Source organism: Petaurus breviceps, unplaced genomic scaffold, assembly GCF_028583685.1.
Source record: "Petaurus breviceps papuanus isolate PSGF00001 unplaced genomic scaffold, PetGlider_PUasm1.0 90977, whole genome shotgun sequence".
Taxonomy (NCBI): domain Eukaryota; kingdom Metazoa; phylum Chordata; class Mammalia; order Diprotodontia; family Petauridae; genus Petaurus; species Petaurus breviceps.
Window position 1 is genome coordinate 18,100,150 of NW_027187391.1, and position 19,941 is coordinate 18,120,090.

At 36.7% G+C, this 19,941-nt stretch overlaps 1 protein-coding gene across 1 annotated transcript in view; it reads right to left on the reverse strand.

The window, feature by feature from the left end:
• The window catches only part of LAMA2 (laminin subunit alpha 2), an 831,335-nt gene that overhangs the window by 561,804 nt on the left and 249,590 nt on the right, over positions 1 to 19,941 (reverse strand). The gene's annotated exons all lie outside the window — the stretch shown is intronic.

Genomic DNA, 19,941 nt, shown 5'->3' on the forward strand with positions numbered 1-19,941 from the left:
GAAGAAGAAGAAGAAGAAGAAGAAGAAGAAGAAGAAGAAGAAGAAGAAAGAGAGAGAGAGATTAAGCACTTACTACAATATGTAATCTGGACTCTGCTAAACTCTGAGGATAAAAATCCAAACCACTAAGGCAGTCCTTAAAAATGTTTTCAGTAACAGGGAATATCTAGGTTCAAATCTTGCCTCAGATATTAACTAGTTATGTCATCTACGTTTCTTCTCTCACTGAAAAATTATTCCCCATCCCACATGCTTCAATCTAACAAAACTGTTCTCCCTTCTCACTTCCATCTGTTGTATTTGTTCCATTGTGTTGTCCATCCCTCTTAAGTGAAATTCATTGCCTTCTTACCTCTAATTCATTCTTTACCTTTTAGACATAGCTCAAGAACCATCTTCTTCATGAAACTTTTCCTAATTCTCCAAAATACTAGTACTCTCCCTCCCAAAAATGCCTTGCATTTAACTATCATATATGTATATATTTGCATTTATTCATCACAAATCTATGTTATATATTTATATATGTATTTGTTGCCTCTCCCATTATAATGTAAATTTATTGTCAGTAGGGGTTGTTTCATTCTTTTTAGTTATCGTCCCAGGATCCAGTAGTGTCTTGCATGTAGGGGGTGTAAATGTTTTTTGATTAATGTCTATAGGCAAGTCATTTAACATCTCTCAGTCTTAGTTGTTAATAGCAACTGCCTCACCAAGATAACATATGTAAAGAGCTTTGTAAAACTTTAAAGCAGTATTATTATTTTCATCATTATTTCTGATGGATGTACTCGGTAAAGAAGGTAGAACAAATACCTTATTTTTTCTTCTTCCAATTGTTCTAATAAGGCCCACTCTGACACCAATCTGTAAATTATAGTACTTACCCTCTAGGAGCTTAGTTAAAGAAAGAAGAATTTTGCATGATCAACAATTAAAAAGCAATACTGGGATGCATAAATAAGTAGGAAAGAATTGTGTGATCAAATTAATGTGTTTTAGGACTTTAAAAAAGAGAGGATGCTGATGTATTTCACCAAAAAAGTTGGAACAGAGTCCAGTTCACAGCTATGTCAACTAAAGGCAAGAAGCAAACAAACAGATCTTCTTACTAAATATGCTTTCAGTGACCTAAGGAATCCTGGGTTCTCTTAAACTCATTCAACCAAGTCACATCTGCAGAGAAAAAGCAGTAAGTGGGGAAAGAAATTTCAAAAAAGAATTTAGCAAGCATCATGCAAACAAAACCCCACAATTCCAGATGTTAGCTTAAATGATACAGATGCAAGGAAATAATCAATCATCAAACTGGAGGCAAAAAGTATGCAGAACTAAAAAATAACTTTTTAAAAAACAAGTTTGGAAGCTATTCAAAATACTATTTTTATTTATCTACGATCTCATCAAGATGATGATGATGATGGTGGTGGTGGTGATGATGCCTGACTTTACACAGAACTTTACGGTTTGAAAAAGTCTGACTTCCACAACAACCTCGTAAGGAACAAACTTCAAGTTTTATGACTCCAGTTTTACAAGTGAGGAAACCATGGGGTGGCTAGGTGGTACATTGAATAGAGCACCAGCTCTGGAGTCATGAGGACCTGAGTTAAAATCCGGCCTCAGACATTTAACACAAAAACTAGCCGTGTGACCTTGGGCAAGTCACTTAACCCCATTTGCCCTCCAAAAAGCAAAAAAAAAAAAAAAAGAACAAATGATGAAACAAGGCTAAGGGAGGATAGGTTTCTTGTCTAGAATCACTCTGAGGAAGGATTTGAACCTTTGTTCATCACTCCCTCCATTGTACCACCCTGTTTCATTTGTATTCCCTCTACCACAGCATATCAAAAACTATGATTGTATTTTTGATCAAAGTAGTTTTTTTCTTTCCTTAACTATTAAGATGAGCTCTTATTTTTTCACAGTGTTCTACACACAGTAGGACTTTAAGATATATTTGTTGAATGACAAATTCAATGAAGCACACATACATATTAAAATAAATGACTACTACAAGAAATGAGCTCATGTGAATAAAACCAGAGCTATGAATTCCATTTTAAAAGTATCTCTCTTATTTCTGGTTCAGTGACCCACATAAATGATGATACCATCAATGAGCTCTAATGAGGGTTATCATTATTATTCTCTAACCCTCTGCTCATGTTGTTTACTCTATTGTTGCAGCTGTGTGAGCTGGACGGAGATTTTGAGTGAATTGTTTTTCACAATAACCCTCAATCCACTTCCCTGATCAGAGAACCAAATGATTATTCTATTTAGCATATATTTCCTTGATTGATTCCTTGAGCTTAGACTAATTATTTTACATTTTTCAACCTTGAACTACATCACTGTATCACTTGCTCTGCCAATCACCTAAATAGCTGCAATTCTTGGGAATCTGAATGCCCCACTTCTCATTACTGGTCCTGTCTCCAATTTGGATGTCAATTCACCTGTATATCTTGTTTTCTGTATTATTCCTTAAAGCTAATTTCTAGCATCAGTGAAAGGCCTGTCTGTCAAAGTGAACAATCTAAAAGCAGTCCCATCATGATTTTCTGCCTTTATACTCCCCTGCTTTTGAAATAATTCACCTCTTGGGCTATAATATTACTTTATACATATCCATATTCAGAAAGGTAATTTTTCTCTGAAGCGTATAGACAAGAAGAGGGTGGAGTCTACATTCAATCAATCAGCAAGAATCTGTGGAGTGATTAAAATTTATTCTTTAAATGGAAAAAGTGGGATGACATTCATTCATTCAAAAACATTATTAGGTATCTACTAAGAGCAAAGCATTTTGCTATATTCTGGATGAGATACAAAGATAAATAAGATATTATTCCTGTCCTGTTGGTCCATACAATCTAACTGGCAGAGGGTAACAAAAATTTAAATATGAAATATCATAAAATCATCACAAGACAAAATAAAAATATAATATCTGTCATTAATTCAATAAAGATTATTAATCACCTACTATGTACTAGGCACTGTACTAAACATTGGAGATACAAAATGAGGCAAAAAGGTGGTGCTTTTTGTGCTGTAGTAGTACAAGTATTTTTTGTACCTACTATGTACTAGGCACTGTACTAAACATTTGGAGATACAAAATGAGGTGCTTACAATCTAAAGGGGAGAAAACGTGCAAATATATACAAAGCAAACTACATATGCTATAAATAGGAAATAATGAAAAGAGGGAAAACACTTGATTTAAGAATGTTTGGGGATGGCTTATTCTAGAAGGTAGGATTTTATTTGAGATTTAAAGGAAGCCAGGGAGGTCAATAGTTAGGGAATAAGATGGGGATAGTTCTAGGCATGAGAGACAATAGAGAAAATGTCTGGAACTGAGAGATGAAGTGTCTTGTTCATGAACAGCAAGGAAGTATATATCATTTTACAAAATTAGAGAAAAGAAAGATCATTCTCAATTTGGGGGTTTTGGGGAGTTCAGCGAATACTTTATTGAGGGAAATGGTAAGTGGCAAGGTTAAAAAGGTTTGAAGGTTATGGAGGGCCTTCACAAGGCTAAGGAGTTTTAACTTTTTTTTGGTAGGCTAAAGAGAACTATTGAAAGACTATAACATTCATGATGAAATAAGAAAAAGCATTGTGAGAAGCAATGTGCATGGTGCAAAAAAATACTGAACTTGGAGTGAAGACATGGAAGTATGATTCTTTGGTTCTTGCTGGACATGTGACCATGGATAATTCATTTAGCTACTCTAAGTCTCACTTTTCTGATGTGTGAAATGGGGATAATAGTATCCATACCACCTCCTTTATGGGAAAGGATTTTATAAAATTTAAAGTTTTACATAAATATGAATTATTATTTTGATTATATTCATGAATAAGGAAAACTACTTTTTCGATGATGAAGATGGAAATGGAGAGAATATTTAAGAAGTTCTTGTAATACTAAATTTGAGTAGCAAGAAGTACTGTTACTCAGGTGATGGTGATGGAAACAGAAAGATGAGGATATTGGGGGTAGGGAGGAGAAAAAGGGGGAAAAAAGAAGTAAAAAGAGCACAGTAGAGAGCAAAAGAAAACTTACAAGGAGGCACAGATGGACAACAAGTAGTAGGCTTTCTTGAAACAGGAATTTATTGAATTCTCACTTAAGTTCAGCTGTGCACTTGGCAATGCCTTTTTTCCATTCTTACTTTGTATTTGTTTTAATATTTAAGTTTATAATATTTTCTTTTCTTATTGTGTATTTAAGTTTAAAATAAATTAATAAAAAAGAATAAAAGAAAAATGAGGATAAAACCAGATATTGTGAGATGAAATACACAGGATCTGATAATTTATTAGATTCAAGAGGTAAAGAATCAGAGGTAATCTCACAGTTTTCCGCAAGGGTGGCTGGCTGAGTGCATTGGCAGAAATAGGAACAATTTTTGGAAGAAAAATGCTAAGTTCTGTTTTGAACATGTTGAGTTTTAGATACAAGAGAGACATTTGATAAAAGTCTCCAATAGGCAACTGAAATGGGGGTCTGAAGTTTGAAAGAGAGGCTATGGATGGAGATAATAGATAAAGCTATGGGAATAAACAAAATAACAAGGAAGAGAATGTAGGAATAAGAAGGAGGTGGAAGATGCCTAGGATGTCTATGGGATCAGAAAGAAGGGACACCAGTTCAGAAAAGAGAGAAGGAAGAGTTATGGAGTCAGGAACAGAATTAGGAAATTTTGACATGTATGAAGAGAAGGTAGGAAAGAAGATCAAGGGAGATGGAATATTTAATAATTTCAAATGCTGTGATTGAGATAAAGATAAGGATGACTGAGAAAATTCCAGAGGATTTTATAATAAGGTATTTAGGCAATAAAGATTTAATGATAAGCTAACAGTACCTGCAGAGCAGTAGAGACAGCAGCTAGATAATAAAGATTCACTGAGTCACTTAGTAGTAAAGAAAGGAAGGGGATGTCAGTTGATCAACAAGCAACAGTTGTCTATAGGCCTCCATGTCACTCCCATTGGAACTCATGCTGTTCATATCTACCACTCAAGGAAAATCCTTGCAGTTGTTGTCTATAGGCCCCCAGGTAACTCTAATTCCTTCCTCAATAAGTTTCATACCTGGCTTAATTTTTTTCTCTCCTCTCCAACTCTTGCCCTCACACTAGGGGACTTCAACATGCATGCTGATTCTCCCTCAAACACCTGACTACTTACTTCCTCACCTCCCACAAACTACTCCTCGATTCTACCTCAGCTAGATAGATATATGGAGGTGGGGTGGTACTCTTGATCTTGCCATCATCACAATGTATCACCTCCATGTTCAAGCATTCTGAAATCTCCTTATCCCACCATAATCTATTGACTTTTCATCTCTCTTTTTGCCTTCCCTTACATAGTCCACTCTTCTTCCATATCATGATCTCTAATCCCTTGGTCCCCTAAATTCTCTCCCAAGCCATCTTCTCTTCACTAACCACTACTATCTTCTGCTCTTCCCGTCTAGACTCCTTGGTGAATCAATTCAACTCTATACTGTGTTGATCACCCTTTCCTCCTTCACACTCTTTTCTCCCAAGGTTTTCAGGATATCACTCTCTTCTGGTTTCTCTTATACCTTTCTGACCACTCCTCTGTCTCCTTTGCATGATCCATTTCCAGATCATGACTTCTAACCATAGGCATCCCATAGGGTTCTGTCCTGGGCCCTCCATTCTTCTCCCTCTCTACTTCTTGACTTGGTGTTCTTATTAGCCATCATGGATTTAATTACCATTTCTGTGCTTAAAATTCTCACATCTAACTTTTCTTCCCCAATCTCCTTGCTGATCTCAAATCTCACATTTACACATGCCTTTCAGACATCTCAAACTGGATGTCTAACTTAAATCTTAAACTCAATATGGCTAAAATGGAACTCATTATCTTTCCCCCTCAAATTATCATCCCCAAGACCACAAAGGAAAACAAACTATCCTCTTCCCCCACCCCAAGCTTGACACCTAAGAGTCATTTGGATTTCCTACTGTCTTACCACCCATATCCAAGCAGCAGCCAAGACCTGCTGATTGTAACATTGTAGCATCTTTCAAATATGGCCCCTTCTCTCCTCTAATATTGCCCCTACTCTGGTTCAGGCCCTTATCAACTCACACCTGCATTATTGCAATAACTTGCCTGTGGGTTTTCCTGCCTCAAGTATCTATCTACTTGTAATAGTAATGGTAATTTGAAGATCTTCCCTGTTTCTTAATAGACCTAAGGGAATTTTGAAGAGCTTCCCCGCCCCTTAATAGGCCAAATGTAATCACATGGAGCCTGTGGTGGGAGGAGTTTGCTGAACAGCACAGGAAGGGTGGAGCAGAGCTGAGAAGAAACTAGGGAGTCCGAGTAGTTAATGAAGAGGGGGAGAGAGGACACAGGTAAGGAAACAGCTAGGCTTGTGAGTGTTTGTTTGTGGGAAGGCCCGAGCAGGGGGAAGGCTTTGGGATGGTGTTGCTTCCTGCAGTGAAAAGGTGTATTATCTTCTTTGTTGCTATGAGGGATTTGGTTTTCTGGTGTTAAAATTTGACTTTCTCATGTTGGGATTCAGTTTTCTGGCTTCTAGCTTCTATGTAAAAACTTTATTATATTTTGTGATTCAGAACTATACCAGCATATTCATACTCGCAATCAGTGCTATGAAAATTGCCTTGGTGATACACTATTCCACTCCATCCTCTATTCAGCCACTAAAGTGATTTTCATAAAGTTCAGGTATGATTATGTCACTGTCCTACTCAATAAACTCTAGTGGCTTCCCACTGTCTGCAGGACAAATACAAAATGCTCTGCTTGGCATTCAAAGTCTCTCATAACCTAGCCTCCTCCTACGTTTCCAATCTTCTTACTCCTTACTCCCAACATATATTCTTTGATACAGTGACAACAGCTTTCTGGTTGTTCTATGAACAAGACACTTCATTTCTAGACTCTAGGCATTTTCTCTATCTTCTATGCCTCCCTCCTCAATTCCAACTACTACTTCTCTCTGCCTTCATTTAAATCCCAACTGAAATCCCATCTTCTAAAAAGAATCTTCCCCCACCCATCTTCCAGTGCCTTCCCTCATTTAATTATTTTTATTTGTCCTATATATAGCTATCTTTGTATATATTTGTTTGCATGTTGTCTCCCACACTAGATTATAAGTTCCTTGAGGGCAGAGGCTGTCTTTTGTCTCTTTTTGTATCTTGAGCACTTAGCACAGTGCCTGTAACATAATTGTGAAACAAGTAATTAAGCTCTAATCAGGTTACATACAACCCTGAAGATAACAGAAGGGATTGCCTTGCATTGTAGTTCATTAATTTTAATAGTCAGGAGAAACAACCAATGAAAGATACTTGTAAATGCCAAGATCTGCCAGAATAACTTAAGTTGTCTGTTATAATAAAATGACAGAGCTGAAAACTACCTCAAAGAGTGAGGTTGATCAGAGGAAGTAGTGTCATTCATATATATATGTGTGTGTGTGTGTGCATGCGTGTATGCGTATGTGTGTGTGTGTATATATATATATATATACACACATACATATGAGGAAAATTGGCAGTTAACTGAATAGCAGTTCATTTATGATGGAGCTGTTGGGAAAAGGGCCATGGCCACTGACCTTAACAAGTTAAAATATAAGAAGTAAGAAGGCTCCAGCAATATTAGTGCTCAAATATTATGGGATAGTTGGGCATGGGACAGACAAGAAAGACACACCACAATCATATAAATGTAAATATATGTTCATTGTATCTTGGAAAATTGGAAATGGAGATAAATAGACTCATGATGGGCTAGAGTCCAGAAGATAAGAATGTCATGTGTAGGAAACCAAAATCGTGGACAAAACTCATAGACAAGGGTGGGTAAAGCACAGGAGTTTTCACTCTGCTAACTAAACTGAAGAGGAGGGGAAAAGAAAAAGAAAAAAATCTGAGAAATGAGACCCAAAAACAGGAGTTCATTTAGGAGCTAAGAACACCAGACAATTGTCTGATCTTGCTCTAGTTTTTCCTTATAGACAACCTAGTTTTGAGCACTGTGCACTTAACAACTGTGCTATCCAGGCCATAGAAAACAGCAATCACTCCAAGAGGAGAGAAAATGCTGACAGCTTTACTATTAGTATATCCTCAGTATTAGTGTCAGCTTATTTTGTCTGAAACAGAAGGAGAATATGTGTATGTTTTTCTTAGGGCAGAAAACCAATAAAAAGAAGGTTATCTGCTATTGAAATATGGATTAGCTCACTAGTGACAATGAATTGAAGGTTAGACCTTCTTGGCAATCTAAAATATATTCAGATTCTCCTCATGAATGTCAGAAAATCACACTAAAATCATAAGAAAGAAATAATCCTTGGGTAAAAATAGCTCACTTTTCTATAGCACTTTAAGGGTTACTTAGCATTTGAAAGGTTAAAGCATTTCCCTTGCAACAGATTTATAAGATTGCACAAGTATTTTTATTACCATTTTGCAAATGGGGAAACAGAGGCCCTGAGCAGTTAAACGTCTTGCTCAAGGTCATACAGCTAGTTGGCATCATATCTCAGACTCATGCTCTAAAGTCTTCTTGCTCTAAGACCACAGCTCTTTTTACTAAACAGTGTGACTTAGGTGATAGATTCCTGTCTAATCATGTTCAAATGTTGAATCACATCAGACCTTTGTGAAAATAAATACAACAAAGAATCTGGCCTGCAAACTAGAGAAGAAAGGCAAATATGTTTTCCTCATATTGGAATTTGGCTACTGGTTTTATAGACAGCCTTCTTTTGTTTTAACTAATAATTGGCCATAAGAGTACATATGGGGCCAAAATTCAACACCTTTTAAAGTTTCGATGTTTCATTCCTATTCCTAAACTTTACCCAAATTTGAGAAAATAATTTGTTCATTCTGAAGATGTTTCATGGTTTGAGAAGAGCCTAGTAATCTGTCCACTTACAAGGAGAGGTTTCTCAGAGTGGGAAAGTTGCTTAAAGATCACCTAGTACTGCCCTCTCATTTTGCAGAGAAGGAAATAGAGGCCCAAGGAAGTTCAGTGAATTGCCCAGGGTATAAATAGGTATTAATCAACAGAAGTGGAATTTAAATTCAGGTTCTCCAAATCCAAAGCTCTTTTCACTGAGTTGTTTCAGTCACGTCCGACTCTCCATCACCCCATTTGGGGTTTTCTTGGCAAAGATAATGCAGTGGTTTGCCATTACCTTCTCCAGTTCACTTTACAGATGAGGAAACTGAGGCAAACAGGATTAAATTACTTGTCCAGTGTCAAACATCTAGTAACAGTGTGAGGTCAGATTTAAACTCAGGAAGATGAGCATTTCTGATTCCAAGGCCAGTGCTCTATCCATTGGGCAACCGGCCTGCTTGTAGTCACATATATAGAGATCTTTCAAAGCTAAACTGAGTTGTCAGTGCATTGTTAAGATCACTAAACAGTACAGCTTAACAATGTAAAGGTTTCCACAGAGCCATAGCCTTACACCTCTCAAGGGTCATCATAAAACAGAATAGACAATTTTGTATTTGTAATTAAGCACAAGAACAACTTGTGGGAAAAAGTTTTAAATTCTTCTTCCAAAGAGATATTTAAAAGTACAATGCTGTTTGTGTTTGTTTTGCTTACTGTGCCCCCTTATGTTCCTCAGGCAGCCAAGATGGAAGTACAGTGGCCACTGATGGGCCCAACCCTCCTGCTGATTGATATAGAAGCTTTTATTTGCTCGGTTTTTCCACCTTGGACAGTTCTACCACTCCTTAGACAGCCTGGTGGTTCCCCTTCCTCCCTATCAGCTTGCCATATTGGTCCCAGACAGTATGGACACTGACTGGTTTAGTCCACAGTAGCTTAAGACCTGTCAATTCAAATAATACACCTGTCTCAGTCTTTCCAGTAGCAGAAACCATGTATACAGGTATATTCTACCATTTCTGGCCTCAAAATAGAATGATTTTTAAAGGCACAAATCCTTCTTTGAGCAGCAAATTGGTTTCAATGTCCTCTTGCCTTCTCTTCTAGCTCTTTAATCTACACTTGGATCAGCTGATTATGGAATGGTATGGTATAGGGAACACAGATAGCTAGTTATATAAGACTGAAATTGTAGGTTAGGAATTGGAATAAGAAGGAATGAGTTACTATAAAATGTCAAAAATTTTAGATCTTTTCCAACCCCCCAAAATGGACCCACTGTTTAGAATTGCCCAGATACTGGATGAAACCTTTCCATTTTAGCTGTTTGTTTGCTCCACTCATTGGCAGTGCATTTGTTTAGTAGTGATTAATGTATGTATAACTTCACAGCAGCTAATTTAACACCAAGGTTTATCCTGATACATGAGAAGTAAACACACTATAACAGATTGTATTATGATAGCAAATATGTAAAACATAGTTATTTTTCCCCACTTTGAAAAAAAAGAGAGAATAAATATGAGAGGAGAAAATGATACATTGCAAGCTATTACTTGTAGAGTTTTCATTTTTCTTAATGGCGATGAATGTTTGTTTAAAGCATCATCGTCAGTTTATTTTTTTTAAAAAAAAAAGCTTTTCCACAATAGGACCCATCCTGATTAGGAGGTCCGAAAATACCTTTAAAATACAACAGTTGTACAATGAAGCAGATCTCTAAGCAAAGCCAATAAAGGCCAATAAAGTTCAAAAGTTGATAACATTCCATAGATGTATTGTTATTTGTATATACACAACAGGGGGGAGAATTAGGGGAGCATATGATAAATTTAATTAATTCTTTCCCAATTAACTTGATGAATTTGCAAGGTGGGGATCTTGATGCATAAGTATAGTCCATAGAGGAGGGCTTGTCCACTGATCTTCAATTGAGGATCCTCCAGAGATTGGAACTGTCTATGGACTGGTTGACTGAGACTTGGGAAGAGGAATTACCCCATTTGTGTTCTATAAAAGAGAGCCATGAACTGACTCACCCCTTTCTTTTTTTTTATTTTTTTTTTAAATTTTAAGCAATTGGGGTTAAGTAACTTGCTCAAGGTTACACAGCCAGTTATTTCTGGGTGTGGTGCTAAGTATCTGAGACCAAATTTGATCCCCAGGTCATCCCAACACTGGAGCCAGTGCTCTTACTCGCTGAGCCACCTGGCCGCCCCTAAGCAATTGGGGTTAAGTAACTTGCTCAAGGTTACACAGCCAGGTGTTTCTGGGTGTGGTGCTAAGTGTCTGAGCCCGGATTCGATCTCCAGGTCACCTTGACACTGGAGCCAGTGCTCTTACTTGCTGTGCTACCTGGCTGCCCCCTCACCCCTTTCTTTTCCCTCACTTTGTTTTCCTTCCACTTCTAGTACAAGGTGCAGAAAGGTTGAGGGGTGGTGGTAGTGTTGGGATTTTTCCCTATTCGCCCACGCATGAAAAGAAAATAGTGGTTTGCAGGAGACACACAAGGCTACCAGAAAGTATTTTACCTAGGCAAGGGAGTTCCTGCAGTTATATTTCCTGGTTTCCTTCTTCTATTTTTCTCTTTCCTTTTCTAAGTACATAACAGAAACTTGTAGTCCTGAAAGCAAGCCATTCTGCCCATGGATAATTCTGAGTTAAAGATATCCTAAGTTCTAGAATTCCTAATCAAAAATTGCTGAGTTGGTGTGAAAGTTGGTAAATTTCTCCAATAGTGTCCTTGAAGAAGGAAAAGGTTTCTTCCCAAAATGTAATCCTAAACCTGAAGGACTAAAAAATCGCTACACCAAATGGGGGATAAGGGAAAGACATCTGCTAACTCTATTATTTCCACAAGTTGCTCAGACAGTGAAAGTCAGAAATGAATGGGAAGCAAATGTTCAAGTCCCCCAAAGTCTTATATTCCAGGGGGAGACTAATGGGCTATTTTATGCATTTGTGTTTCTTCTGTGGTGGATAAAGTGAAGCCTGTCCGACTTCTAATGCTCATATTATTCATGGAATTCATCTATGGAAGATGGGTACACTTATCCATATTTGAGGAAACCTAGACCAAAGTATACAGGAGTTTCATTTTAAAACTTTTCCTGGAGTTTTACTCTGGGGTGGAAGAATGAACCAAAGAGATATAATGACCCCTTTGGATCAATCCCTAGAATTCTAGCAGGTCTGTATGAGTCTAAAGTTTGGGGCAGGGAGGAGATGGGATCATGGATGGTATACTGGCATATTTATATAGATATTTTTACGTATGTAGATCCTCCCTCTCTCTCTTTCTATCCATATATATCCATATATGCATATATATACACATAACTAGATATAGATCTACATTTACATTGTACATATGTATATGGGCACATGCATGTACATATATCTATCTATCTATATCTTTATCTATCTATCTATCTATATAGAAAGAGGCAGACAGGCTTATTAAGTAAAACTCATTTATAGCTAGGATTGTGGTATATATACAGAAGGTGTGCACATTGCTTTGTGCATAGAAAAGCAATGACAAAAAAAAGCTTTGCACACAATAGGCTGGCCTATCTGTTGGTTGATTTGCATTGAGACATAATCTGTCAATGACTATATATGAGATGAGTCTCCTGGTGATGGAAAATAGAGTCTAGATATAGTTGGCCTGACTGCTGTTGCATTGAAGTGAACAATAAAAATCTTTCAATTTTTTTTAGCATCAATCATACTTGAAGACAAGATTCCTAAAGCCAAGTGTCAACAGCTTTTTATACAGTCAAATAATAAATGTAAACATATTACTGCTGTTTCGCTGCACTTCTGCCCTATCTGTGAAGCAGGCAGTTATTCAATAAGAATTTATCAAGCACCTATTAGGTGCCAGGCATTGTGCTAAGCACTGGGGATACAAAGAAAGTCAAAAGAAAATCCTTGCCCTGGAGAAGCTCACTGCTGGATAACTTCACAATCCAGTGAAGGCAGCAAGAATGATCTTTATGTCATAGTTTTGGAGTCTAAATCCCCATTAACTACCCTGACCACTGACAGACAGTGTCCCATTCCATAGTAAAAAGGTTTCTAAGTTCAAATCATATCTCTGTCACTTACTACTTGTGTGAACTTGGGCCAGTCACTTAATCTCTCACTTTTAAAATGAGGAAACTGACCTCCTTGACCATTAAGGTCCCTTCCAACTCCAGATCTATGACCTGACTAGTGTCTCCTGAGGAACAGTGTGGCTAAATTGGGAGCATCTCATCCCTAGAAAGTTGACCATCAAGAGGTGAATTTTAGAGAAAAAAGTGAGTCATGAAAATTTACTAAAGCATAGAGAGATTGAAATTTGCAGCAGTGACAAAATCACTGAAGATCTTTCGGAAGTATTCATGAGGCATCTTCAATGTAAGGTTTGTTTTCAGGGAAATGAAGTTGAAAAGAATTAAACAATTATTTCTGCAAAGCTCTGTCTGTCACCTACACAGAAGAACAAAAACAAACAGAACAGCAGCAGCGACAAAGGTCTTCTCCCCCAGGTAATGGCACTGGGTAAGCTAAACTGATCCCCCATCTCCAATTCCTTCTATATTCCACTTGCTCTTATTTCAACACTCACACATAGACACACATACACACAAGATGCAAAAGTACCATCCGAATATTACTTCAAATGAAAATCTAAGAAACTGTCTTGAGTACATTGTTTGGCTGAAGTTTCTACATTCTCAATTATTTGCACTTCTAAGAATAATCATGATGCCTAGTGATACAAAGAAGAAGAAAAAGGAGAAATCTGACTGTGTATATAAAATTCTGTCACAAAAGATCAAAATAAAATCAAAGCTCCCTGTGACAAAAATAAGTGTCTCTGACAGGTGACAAAAATAAATGTCTCTGAGAATTAATGTCGGTCCCTCTAGGGATTTTTAGATAAGACAGCTATATTTTGATCACTGCATCAAGGCAAAAATCTAAGCTCTACTTTTATTTATGGACCAGGAGAATATAAAGGGGTTGTGGCAAGATGGGGGAACAAATTTTATGTAAATAACTTAAAGGTCTCTGTGTGAAGGAACCAAAGCACAAATCACCATGGCAACCATGAATATTTAGTTCTCATTCTGGTGACAATCCAAGGAAATTAAAAGTAATAATCCCAGCCAGGGAAGATGAGAGCATCATGAAACAGAAAAAAAAAGAACTGTATTGTGCTTTAAATTCCATGCCCCCAAGAGGCAGTATCACATTCAATCCACCCAGTTTTTCTGTTACTAAAAATAGTATTGCTTATAGGTTGCAGCAAAAAGAAAGAGAGAGGGTAGGTGGGGAGGGAGGGAGAGAGAAGGAGAGAAAGAGAGACAGAGAGAGAGAGAGACAGAGAGAGAGAGAGAGAGAGAGAGAGAGAGAGAGAGAGAGAGAGAGAATTTTGTATAGCAATAAAAAAAATGCTGACTTGGTGAATGTCCCACAGAGGGAAGTTCTTCCTCTGAAATATATATTTAAGCTACTGAATCATACTATTACATATTAGAAGTGAGCTGTTGGACTTATGTTTCAGATATAGTTTATCATTGAGTCCTTGAGTTATTATTAATATTCTCTCTGTACTCTAGTCCTTCATGATCTCATCTATTCCCATAGGTTCAATTATTATCTATATAAAGATGACTACCCAGTCTGTATATCCAGCTTGAATTTCTCTGCTGAACTCCAACCTTACAATCTTATTCTGCTGGCTGGATATCTTCACCAGTATTTACCTTTGGGATCTCAACTGCAATATGAACAGAACAAAATCCATTATTTTTCCCCTCACCTCTCCTCCAAACTTTTCTATTTCTTTTGAGGACACCATCATTCCCCAATCATTCATGTTTGTGACCAAAGAATAATTTTAAACTTTTCCTTCTCTTTCAACCCCTTCATTGAATCAACTGATAAGTCCTATTGATTCTACCTATACATTATCTTTTTATCTGTCAGTTTCTCTCAACTGATGTGGCTACCAGCCTAGTGTACAGCCTCCTCACAATCTCCTAAGTGATCTCTGAACTTTCAGTTACTCTCCCTTCCTAATCCATGCCTAGTATATATCTACCTGAATAATCTTCCTGAGATGCATTTCTCAAAAAAAAATTCCCCTGCTAAATACAAAACAAAACACAAAACCTTCGATGGCTCCCTATTGCCTTTAGAAGAGGATGTGAGATCCTCAACAGGCCCACATTCTGACTTCAACCTGCCTTTCTAGGCTTATTACTCCTTTCTCACTCTAAGTTCTAGCCAAATTAAACCACTAACAGTTAATCTTACATACTCTGTATGTTTTGTACACTTGCACAAAACACCAAGCTTGAAATATACTCCCTCAACACTCATGTTTCTGTGTTCTTCAAAGCTCAAAATAAGTGAGTGACTTCTTATCAATAAAGGCTTAACTGATTCCCCTACCCCAACTCCAGTGCTGTCTCCCTCCTCACATTCCATCCAATCTTTCCTTTGTCCCCTCGCTTCTTATCTAGGATTTTAAGTATTTCTGACAGTTCATTCCTCATTTACCTGTAGAACATAAAGCATATCTGGAGTATGTTAGATCCCTCTATTTTACTGCATGAAGTTTGCCCCTTGAGAATAAGGACTGTTTACTTTTTGTCTTTGTGTCTCCAATGCGTAACACAGTGTCTGCAACATATCAAGTACTTAATAAAAATGTGTCTATTGAATTTGATTGAAAATTTCTTTTTTTTACTGAATAGCAAAAAAAAATTTAAACAAATTCTTTTTAGTCAAAAAATAAGAAAAGAGAAAACAATTCTAACGTGCTTTGTCAAATGTGTTGGTCAGTGTAGCTCTGCTCCCTTAGTGACAGAATTCCTCCTTTGAGTGCACAAGCTAATAGTTCTTTGCTTCCACATTTGAAATATCTATTCATAGGTTATTGCTTTGTGATTCTTTATAACTTAGAGCCTTTTGAAAAGTTTTATTATTACTAATGAGAATATTGTCAGAAACTGTGAAGTGAATAATACATTGCCTAAAAGAAAATGACTAAATAATGAAGGAATTATTTTTCTTGAATGTATCCCATGACATGTACATATACATTTCTATAGCTATTGAGGGAATTAGAACAGCAAGTGTTAGTGGGAATTGAGTGAACCACACTGACTACATCTTGTGACTCAGTTTTAGACCTAGCTCTGTTCCTCTTCGATTCAGTTATGAGCACAGTCCATTTTCCATCTGGTGAGAAAAGTTTATTCAATTGTGGGAACTATGAGAAAAACCTTACTGTGTGGTTTGAATCTAGCCCTATGTGCCTAGGAAGCTGCACTTCTTCTCCCTGCTGCTTAGAGACCCTTAGCTAAAGAACTAGGTTATGCTACCAGAAACCCAATCAAATTCGGACACGGATACAAGGAGTTTTCTCACAATCATACACATCGAGTAACCCATACGTCTTATCTGAAAACTGATCCCATACTGGTTAAAAAAGTTATTGTTTCCATGTTCCTTTGATTGAATACAGATACTTGGAAGGAGTAGAATACCTCTTTTTCTGATTTTCAGGGAATTACACTTACTCTCCCTTCTCAACTCAGAAAGTCCCTAATTTTTCCTCCAACTACAAATCAGATTTCTAATTTTGTATAATGGTTAACTATATTCTTTTAATTAATTGGTCTTATTTCATGGTTTTTAATGCATAAAGATCTGTCTCCCCCCTGTATTCACGGTCCAAAGCCAAAGCTGAGGAAGGCCTGGCCCTGATTTGTTATGCAATTAGTATGCACCACTTAATAAATTGATAAACTTAGAAGCTCAAACTTTTGTTTCCTTGGTCATTTCATTTTTCACATAGCACACACTTCGATGACTCTTCTAACATCTAGTAATTCTTCATGAATTTGTTTTCTCTAGATATGTCTTCCTGTACTTCTAATGATATGATCTTTTAAAGAGAACCAAAGTGTCTAAATACCTGACTTGTAGCACAGAAGTATACAACATATACATTTAATTGAGAAAGCACACTATTGAAGACTCCTATGAAACTTTACCAAATACATTTGATCCATAAAAAGAAATGAAGGGGATCATGGACTGAGGTTATCTTTGCCACAAGGAAGTTTGAATTAAAAACCCACCACCAAGAAAGAAGAAATTATAAAGTGACAAATTTATGCTTTGGAATCAGCTCTTTAATAGAAAATAACCCAAAATACACTGTGAATAGAACATATTCTGCTGCTACTTGTCAAGAAATTTTTCTAAGGTAGACTGTTTTTCATATACACATATATATATATACATATATATATTTATATACTTATATATATATTATTTTAAAGTCATACATTCACAGGTGTATAATAGAGATATGTGGATTATATACTTAGTTATAGTTATAGTCAATAAATTTGATTACATTTGATGAATATGTAAGATTCAATAATACTTGCCTATATTTACAATGGTTTAACATAAGATATCATCTAATCTCTGGAGCCATTGAAATGGGCATCATAGTATCCAAAATGAAGGATGTGCTAGTACCATTGTACTCCATCATGGACCTCAAAATCTTTCTGTAAAAGGATCAGTTAAAGACAGAGGTGGTGGGAAGGGAAGGGGTTGAAATGGGGAATGCAGCATAACAGCTATCTTCAAGTATTTAAAGGGAAATCACTTAGAAAAGTGACTTGATTTTGTAGAGCTGACTACCAGAAGGCAGAGAAAGGAATAATGGGTAGAAATTGTAAAGAATCAGATTTAGGCTTGATACAAAGGGCAAACAATATCCTAATTATTAGGTCTTGGGAGTTACTATGCCACTCTCCCCATACCACCACTCAACATAGTCAAACAGAAGTTTAAATTATTACTTTTTGAAAAAATTATAGCACAGGAATGTTATTGGGTAGGATTTCATAGGCACTAAGGACCCTGGACTTTGACTTCTATACTTATATGACTTGTCAAACTCAGAAAACTGAAGTTATTTCTACTTCAAAACTTGACTTACTAGATAACAGCCTTTATTAGGATTGGTAATTAAAGCCACCATTAAAACCAGCTATTTTTTCTCACTGGTTTAATTGAAAAAGAGCGAGATTTATATTGAATTTTCAGCTCTGACATTAGCTATGTGATCTTGGGCAAATCACTTTAACATAATACTAAATACTTCAGTTTTCTGATGTGTAAAATGGTCCTCAAGTTTCCTTCTATCGCTAGAAGTACCTGACAGTATGCTATATTCTGTATTTTGTTTTGTTTTTAGCCTTTTCTTACAGAGTCAGTTTAGGGTAAAAAAGAGATGTCTCACCTTTAATATGAAAAAGTTGTTCATTACTGTTCTTACTGATAAAGAATGTCTTGAGTAAGCTATGTACATACTTCTCTTTATTCTAGGTTTGTCAGGTCAATGGGAGAAAAGCCAGATTTGGGGCATGTCTTGTAAAATAAATATTCCTTATTTTTCAAGAAAGTATACTTTCTTATAGTCAATGAGGGTGAATGAGAATAATGAATGACAAACAAAAAAAGTTGGGGAAGAGATAACTACAGATTGGCTAGTTTAACTATTGTATTTGGGAAAATACTGGAACAAGGAAAAAAGAAGCATCCCAAAAAAATCCAAGTACATTCATTTTCTCTGTCCTCCCCTACCTACCCTCATACCCGTGAGCCAAATTGGCCTAGAAATGGATGCCTCTGGCATATAGTAGGTTGAACAGCTGTTTGACTCACTATATTTGAGTCTTTGTCAGTTGGCAGATTGAGATCTCTCTGCTGAAATGCTATTTGGAAAATGAGGTTTATTCTCCTCCCCCAAAACTTGCATTTTTGGATTGGAGGAGTGAAATTTGGTGAGTTACTAGATAAAGATTCATATTATCATTGACCTAGGAAGGAACCTAATAGATTTATAGCCAAATCTTACTTCCCTTCCCCCTTTAAAATGTAAATGTATGAAGGAGGGACTCAGTACCTGAGACACATATGATATATGATAATATATAAATATGTATTATAGGTGACTGTTAATGCCGAAAGACAATGATACTAATGTAATCTATGTTTCAAATGAGAAAAAAATAATAAGACATTTAAGCGAAACTTCCCTTAGGCATCTCTGAAAAAGTAGAGAGGATGGGGGAGGATAGATTTTTTTAAACCAGCTAGCTAACATTTATATAGCACTTTAGTTTTGTGAAGTACATCACATATTTTATCTCATTTGATCATCACAACACCTCTGTGAGGAAGGTGCTATAAAACAGGGCATGGATTTTCACTTCATCTTCATGTTCTATCCAGATAGCCAGGCGGACTGCCTTACCATCTGTCTGCCACTGCTACCCTGCCTCTCTCTCTGCCTAGATAACCCCCACCACACAGCCATGGATCTCTATATCCCAAACTCAATCATCACTGAAGCTACTATTCTATAGCCCAGTACTACTGATTAGTGATTTAGTAAGGGCAAATGAAGCCCCTTAGCTCATCAAATATCCTAGATGGGCCTAGGTCTTGGACTGTGATTCACTTTCACATCTCCTCGAGTCACCTAACTAAGCCATCTTTCCATCTGCCCCTCATAACATGAGCAAAATAATTGTTTCTGGTAAGAGAATGTTAGAATGTGTGTATGCAAATATATATAAATTAATACACATGCATATATGCAATACACACACAATACATGAGCATGTGTGTGTGTGTATATGTATGGACTGTTTTGCTTATTAGAATGGATGCCTTTTGAGAGCAGGCATTATCTCTTTTTGTCTTTGTATCACCAAAGCTTAACATGGTACCTAGCACATGCTTTTTCATTACCTAATTAATTTCATTTCATTGATTCATTAATCCATGAGGAAGAGGATAGAGAATCATTCCAGACAAAGGAAGATGGCATGTTATATAATGGAGAGCATAAAGGTAGTCTTCCACCCAAAAAACAGACCAAGATGAGAAAAG